The sequence below is a fragment of the Artemia sp. Qi Xiang Cuo genome, chromosome 18 (genome assembly GCF_049724085.1).
Source record: "Artemia sp. Qi Xiang Cuo chromosome 18, ASM4972408v1, whole genome shotgun sequence".
In the NCBI taxonomy this organism is placed as follows: Eukaryota; Metazoa; Arthropoda; class Branchiopoda; order Anostraca; family Artemiidae; genus Artemia; species Artemia sp. Qi Xiang Cuo.
The window spans coordinates 1,041,990-1,049,036 of NC_142811.1; the positions used below are offsets into that span (position 1 = coordinate 1,041,990).

A 7,047-nucleotide genomic window follows, 5' to 3' on the forward strand; every position below is an offset into this window, starting at 1 on the left:
CTTTCCTTGTTGTTTAGTCTGAGGGGCTGTAATTCGAAACATAGAGGTTTTGGACCATGACGATTACAATGATCCATTTTTCATTTCTATCTGACGCCATTTTCGAAGAGTTTCTAACTCTTTTTTTAATTCTTATAAATTCTTTTCGCAAAAAAAATTAATATCAAGATTAATCGAAATACTAGTTACCATCCCTTAACTAGCTAAAAATGGCAACAAATTCACAAGATAACAGTTTTCAAACAACCTTTTTTAACTTTTGTTCAATATAGGCCGTGGTTCGTTCTTTATTAGGTTGCAGCTATCGCCGCAACCACGTTTTTTAAGTAGAGCAAGTCGAGCTCGAGGATATAAGGAATAAAAAAAAAGCATAAGAGACTTTTGAAATCTACTAAAATTGAATGTAGGGTCGAATTCCCTGTGCATTGTTGCTCCGCAGATTATAAAAGATATATGTATATAATTGGCTAAAAAAGAAACTGACTCGGGATAGTTTCTAATACTTGATAGAAGAATAAAGATTCAGCAGAGGGGCAAATTTGAAGAAAGCCCAATTAAACTCCGAGGACTACTTTAAAACAATTATAAATACTTAAGCTAGGTGCCCACAGAAAGCGAATTCACTGACGTTAGGCGAATTCATCGTCGTCAGGCAAATATTTTCAGCTTCACACGTCCAAAATTCGCAGTTCGCACCTTTCAACTCTGAGTCGAATTTTACTAGCACGATAGATATTCGCAAGACGAACGCAAGAAGTTTAGAATTTAAACTTCTAAAAACAAAACTTCTTCGGTAAAGTGGCCTCACCCAGAATTTTCTTGATCGTTTCAACTTATCTCTCCGACGTAGCAGTAACAATCCACAAATCTTTTGTTTCTGTCTTTCAGAAATCATATTTGAAACTTCGCGTTCTGCGAGGCATACCATGCGAATTCGCTGTCGTGATGCGAACTCATGAATTCGTCTGCAAAAAAAAATTCTTTTTCGGTGGGCACCTAGCTTTAGTTATCTCAATCCTGAAGACGTATTGCTTTACTTTACCCTCACCCTCCCCCCAAAGGACAAATATACAGCCACGTGATAAATTCTCATTATCTACTATAATAGCAACTCGCAATACAAGTCATGATCCGAAATCTCTATAACCATGTTATAACCATTTTCCAAGATGAGATGGAGGGGCTGAAAACCTGCTTTTAAAAGTGTTAAACCATGACAAACCAATTGGCTATTTTAAAATTTGCGTTTTCTGGTGTATTAACCTTCTTGGTGCAAAACTTGACGTTTTGTGACACAAAGTGGAAGAAAACATCACTTTGTTGTGGCGCAATCTCTTTTGAACATCAAAAAGCCATAATTTGCTGATTTCCAAAGCTTTCAACTGCGTTGAACAAAATGGCTATCTAAAAATTTTGATTGGATGTGTTTGGGGAAAAGGTGGGCGTGAGAGGAGGGTTAGTTGTCCTCAAGTCACTTTCGACTATTTAAAAAGGGCACTAGCCCTTTCAATTTCCAATCGAAAGAGCCCTTTTTGAAGTTTCTAGGACAAAAATTTCAAAAAAACTTATATGCCCCCAGGGCATAACTTATGATCTTTGCCCTGAAAACTGTGGTGGGAGTGTCCTGCTCAAAGGTATAATTTCCTGAACTTTAAACTGCGTGAAACAAAATGGCTATCTCAAAATTTTGATTGGATGTGTTTGGGGAAAAGGTGGGCGTGAGAGGGGGGTTAGTTGCCCTCAAATCACTTTCGACTATTAAAAAGGGCACTAGACCTTTGAATTTTCAATCGAATGACCACTTTTTCAAGTTTCTACGACAAAATTTTCAATAAAACTTATAAGACCCCAGGGCACAACTTATAACCCTTGCCCTGAAGACTGTGGGGGGGGGGAGTGTCCTACTCAAAGGTATAATTTCCTGATTTTTAAATTGCGTGGAACAAAATGGCTATCTCAAAATTTTGAATGGATATGTTTGGGGACATGGTGGGCGTGGAAAGGGTGTTAGTTGCCTTCCAATCACTTTCGACTATTAAAAAGGGCACTAGCCGTTTCAATTTCCAATCGAATGAGCCCTTTTTGAAGTTTCGACGACAACGCGTTCTATAAAAACCTTATATGCCCCCAGGGCATAACTTACAACCCTTGCCCTGAGGGCTGTGGGGGAGTGTCCTCGTCAAAAACATAATTTCTATCTGGAAATCAACAATGCTGAACAAAATGGCTATATTAATTAATATAGCAAAATGGCGATAATTTCCCGAACTTTCAACTGCGTGGAACAAAATGCCTATCTCAAAATTTTGATTGGATGTGTTTGGGGAAATGGTGGGCGTGGAAGGGGTTTTAGTTACATTCCTATTATTTTCGACTAGTGGAGAAAACAGTAGCCAATTTGTCATCCAATTGAATTGACCCTTTTGAATTTTCTATGACAACGCTTGCTATAGAAATTGTATAAGCCCCCAGAACACAATTTAAAGCACCTATCTTGAGGGTTGGTGGGGTTTATCATCTTCAAATACCTAATTTCCAGACCTTTTAACTACATTGGATAAAATTGCTATTTCAAAATGTTGATTGGATGTGTTTGGGGAAAAGGTGGGCGTGAGAGGGCGGTTAGTTGCCCTCCAATCACTTTTAACTATAGAAAAGGGCACTAGCCCTTTCAATTTCCAATTGAATGAGCCCTTTTAGAAGTTTCTACTACAACGTCTTCTATAAAAACCTTAAATGCCCACAGGACATAACTTACAACCCTTGCCCTGAGGGCTCTGGGGGAGTGTCCTCCTCAAAAACATAATTTCTATCTGGAAATCAACTACGCTGAAAAAAATGGCGATCTGGAAATTTTCATTGGGTGTGTTTGGGGGAATGGTGCGCGTGAGAGGGCATAACTTACAACCCTTGCACTGAGGGTTCTGAAGGGGTTATAATTCTAAAAGACCTAATTTCCAGAACTTTCGACTACGTTGAACAAAATGGATATCTCAAAATTTTGATTTCATGTGTACGGGGAAATAATGGGCGTTAGAGGGGGGGTTAGTTGCCCTTCAATCGCTTTTGACTATTAAACGGGTACAGGCCCTTACAATCTTCAATTTAATGAGCACTTTTCGATGTTTTTACAACATCGCTTTCTATAAAAACCTTACATACTCCCAGGGCATAATTTACAGCCCTTGCCCTGAGGGTTGTGGGGGGATGTGTTGTCATCCTTAAAGACCGAATTTCCAAAACTTTCAACTAGGTTGAATAAAATGGCTATCTAAAAATTGGATTGGGTGTGTTTGGGGAAATGGTGGGCGTGAGAGGGGGGTTAGTTGCCCTCAAATCACTTTCGACTATTAAAAAGGGCACTAGCTCTTTGAATTTCCAATTGAATGAGCCCTTTTTCAAGTTTCTACGACAAAGATTTCAATAAAACTTTATATGTTCCCAGGGCATAACTTATAACCCTTGCCCTGAAGACTGTGGGGGGAGTGCCCTGCTCAAAGGTATGATTTCCTGATCTTTAAACTGCGTGGAACAAAATGGCTATCTCAATTTCATTGGATATGTTTGGGGAAATGGTGGGCGTGGAAAGGGTGTTAGTTACCTTCCAATCACTTTCGACTATTAAAAAGGGCACTAGCCGCTTCAATTTCCAATGGAATGAGCCCTTTTTGAAGTTTCTGCGACAACACTTTCTATAAAAACCTTATATGCCCCAGGGCATAACTTACAACCCTTGCCTTGAGGGCTGTGGGGGAGTTTCCTCGTCAAAAATATAATTTCTATCTGGAAATCAAAAATGCTATCTGGAAATCAAGGAAATCAAAAATGCTATAAACAAAATGGCTATCTAAAAATTTTGATTCCATTTGTTTGGGGAAAAGGTGGGCAAGAGAGGGGGGTTAGTTGTCCTCAAATCACTTTGGACTCTTAGAAAGGGCACTAGCAATTTACAATTCCAATCGAATGAACCGTTTTTGAAATTTCTACGACAAAGATTTCAATAAAAACCTTATATGCTCCCGGTGCATAACTTATAACCCTTGCCCTGAAGACAGTGGAAGGAGTGTTCTGCTCAAAGGTATAATTTCCTGAACTTTAAACTGCGTGGAAGAAAATGGCTATATCAAAATTTTGATTGGATGTGTTTGAGGAAGTGGTGGGCGTGGAAGGGGTGTTAGTTGGCTTTCAATTACTTTCGACTATTAAAAAAGGCACTAGCCGTTTCAATTTCCAATCGAATGAGCCCTTTTTGAAGTTTCTACGACAACGCGTTCTATAAAAACCTTATAAGTGCCCTTCTCTAAAGGAAAAAATAATAAGTAATACATTGTGCCAACATCGTTCTTATATGCCCTCAGGGCATAACTTAAAACCCTTGCCCCGAGGGTTGTGGGGGATTGTCGTCCTCAAAAAACATATTTTCTATCTGGAAATCAACTACGCTGAACAAAATGGCTATCTCAAAATTTTAATTGGATGTTTTTGGGGGAATAATGGGCCTTGGGGGGGGGGGGGGTTTAGTTGCCCTCCAATCACTTTCGACTATTAAAAAGGGCACTAGCCACTCCAATTTCCAATCGAATGAGCCCTTTCATCGGCAGCGCAATTGCGCTGCCTATGATAGCAATTTTTGGGTGATAGGGAACAATTCCCTCCCCCCTAAATTTGAAAAACAAAGGTTTTCTTGTTTGGGTACTTGTGCACTATCTGGTACCCACCGCTGTAGATTGTATGAAGGAAACCAGGCACGAAACCTGCCAAACGGGTATTTGCAATAGAGAAATGGAATGCAAAGCGTGGTTTTCATCGTGTTTACAATATTTAAACTGTTGTTTTTTGGGGTTTAGGGGGGGGGGGTTCCGAGGTTTGGTTACGTATTTTATATTTGCTATTCTTTACCCCCCCCCCCCCCTAACGAAACTATTATTTATTCATCCTATTTTATTATATTTCGTTAGCATTAACCAAACTTGACTTGTTTCGTGGGTACCATAAAATGCACAAAGTACCCTTGTTTCTATTTAAGAAATTAAATAAAAAAAACAAGTTTTTTAAACTGAAAGTAAGGAGCGACATTAAAACTTAAAACAAACAGAAATTATTCCGTATATGAAAGGGGCTCTCCCTCCTCAACGCCTCGCTCTTTACGCTAAAGTTTTTTATTGTTTTAAAAAATAAAGTTGTGAGACAGAGTCAAACTTTAGCGTAAAGAGTGAGGCGTTGAGGAGGGAGAGCCCCTTTCATATACGGAATAATTGCTGTTCGTTTTAAGTTTTAATGTCGCTCCTTACTTTCAGTTTAAAAAACTTGTTTTTTTTATTTAATTTCTGATCGTTTTTTAGTTAATGCAGCTTTTATTTGTATAAAAATTTTACTTTTCTTTTGCTAAATGGATGTCTTTACAAATTAACTTACGTAACTAACTTCTATATTCGTATAATTTTCTTCAGGCAAAAAATACAAAGTTGCAGATTTTTGCAGATATGAGCTTGAAACCTATGTAATAGGGTTTTCTGATACGCTGAATCTGACGGTATGATTTTCATTAAAATTCTTTCACTTGTAGGGGATGTTTCCCCCTCTTTAAAAAATCGAGTAAATTTTCTCAGGCTCGTAGCCTTTGATGAGTAATACTAAACTTAATAAATTTTATATATTTAGGATCAGCATTATAAACACATTCTTTTGATACATTTATTTACATAAAAATTTCGTTTTTAAATGTTTCGATTACTATTGTGACGTATCGCTTGTTTTTTTATTGTTTTTTTTTATTACGTATATGTTATTACTTATATGAAGGGGTTCTCCCCTTAGTCAATACCACGTTCTTTACGTTAAAAATTAAAAAAAAATTTGATTCACAAACCCCTGAATCACAAAGGCCGTTTAATTAGAATAGATAGCTCTTTTGAAAGCACTAAAAAAAAACTGTAGCGTAAAGAGCGAGGTACTGACTTGGGGGAGAACCCCCTCACATACGTTATAATTTCTGTTCGTTTTAAGTTCTAATACTCCTTCTTACATTTTAGTTGAAAAAACTTGTTTTTTTTTATTTAATTTCTGATCGTTTCTTAAATAATACTTGGAAATCCGGCGCCCCCTTCATAGAAATGTCCCTTACCCCAAAGAAACATCCTCCACGGAACTATTCTCCAGAGTAACCCCCTCCTCTAGCCCCCCCCCTCCAGAAAAAATCCTTCCTGAAAATGGTTGTATACTTCCCAATAACCAATAAATAATGCTGGCAAGTCCGGCGCCCCCTTCATGGCAATTTCCCTTCCCCATGACAACTTCCTTCATGAACAGATCCTCCAACATAACCCCTGACCCACCCGTCCCTCCCACTACCAGAAAAAAAACCTCCTGAAAACTTCTGTATACTTCCGAATAACCAATACTATATGTTAACATTGGGTAAAGTTCATAACTTTTAGCCCTCCCTCTGGGAAATTTTTAACATGTATATTAGGGGGTTTCGCCCCATAGTCAATACACTTCTCTTTAAACTATATTTCGAATTTTTTTTTTCCAGTTCTTTAAAAATTACCTCTTAATCACAATCAGTTGATCAGTTGAAAAACTTGTTTTATTTTATTTAATTCCTGATCTTTTTCTTTAATAATGCTGGGAAATCTGGCGCCCCCTTCATAGCACTGTCCCGTCCCCCATGAAAACGTCCTTCATGGACAGATCCTTCCATATTGCCCCCCACCCTCTCCTTCCCCCACCTACCAGAAAAATCTCCTCTGAAAAAGTCTGTATACTTCCCAATAACCAATACTATATGTTAACATTGAGTAAAGTTCATAACTTTCAGCCCTCCCCCTGGGGACTTTGGGGGATCAAGTCATCCTAAAAGACATTTTTATCATATTTTCGACCATGCTGAACAAAATGGCTATCTCAAAATTTTGATCGGGTGACTCTGGGGAAAAAATGAGCGTGGGAGGGGGCCTAGTTGCCCTCCATTTTCTTTGGTCACTTAAAAAGGGCACTAGAACTTTTAATTTCCGTTCCAATGAGTCATCCCATGATTTTCTCGGA

General features: G+C 38.3%; 1 protein-coding gene across 2 annotated transcripts in view; it reads right to left on the bottom strand.

Moving 5' to 3' along the window:
• LOC148941106 (high affinity copper uptake protein 1-like) overlaps positions 1-7,047 on the bottom strand; it is a 109,963-nt gene that overhangs the window by 64,753 nt on the left and 38,163 nt on the right. The window lies entirely within an intron of this gene.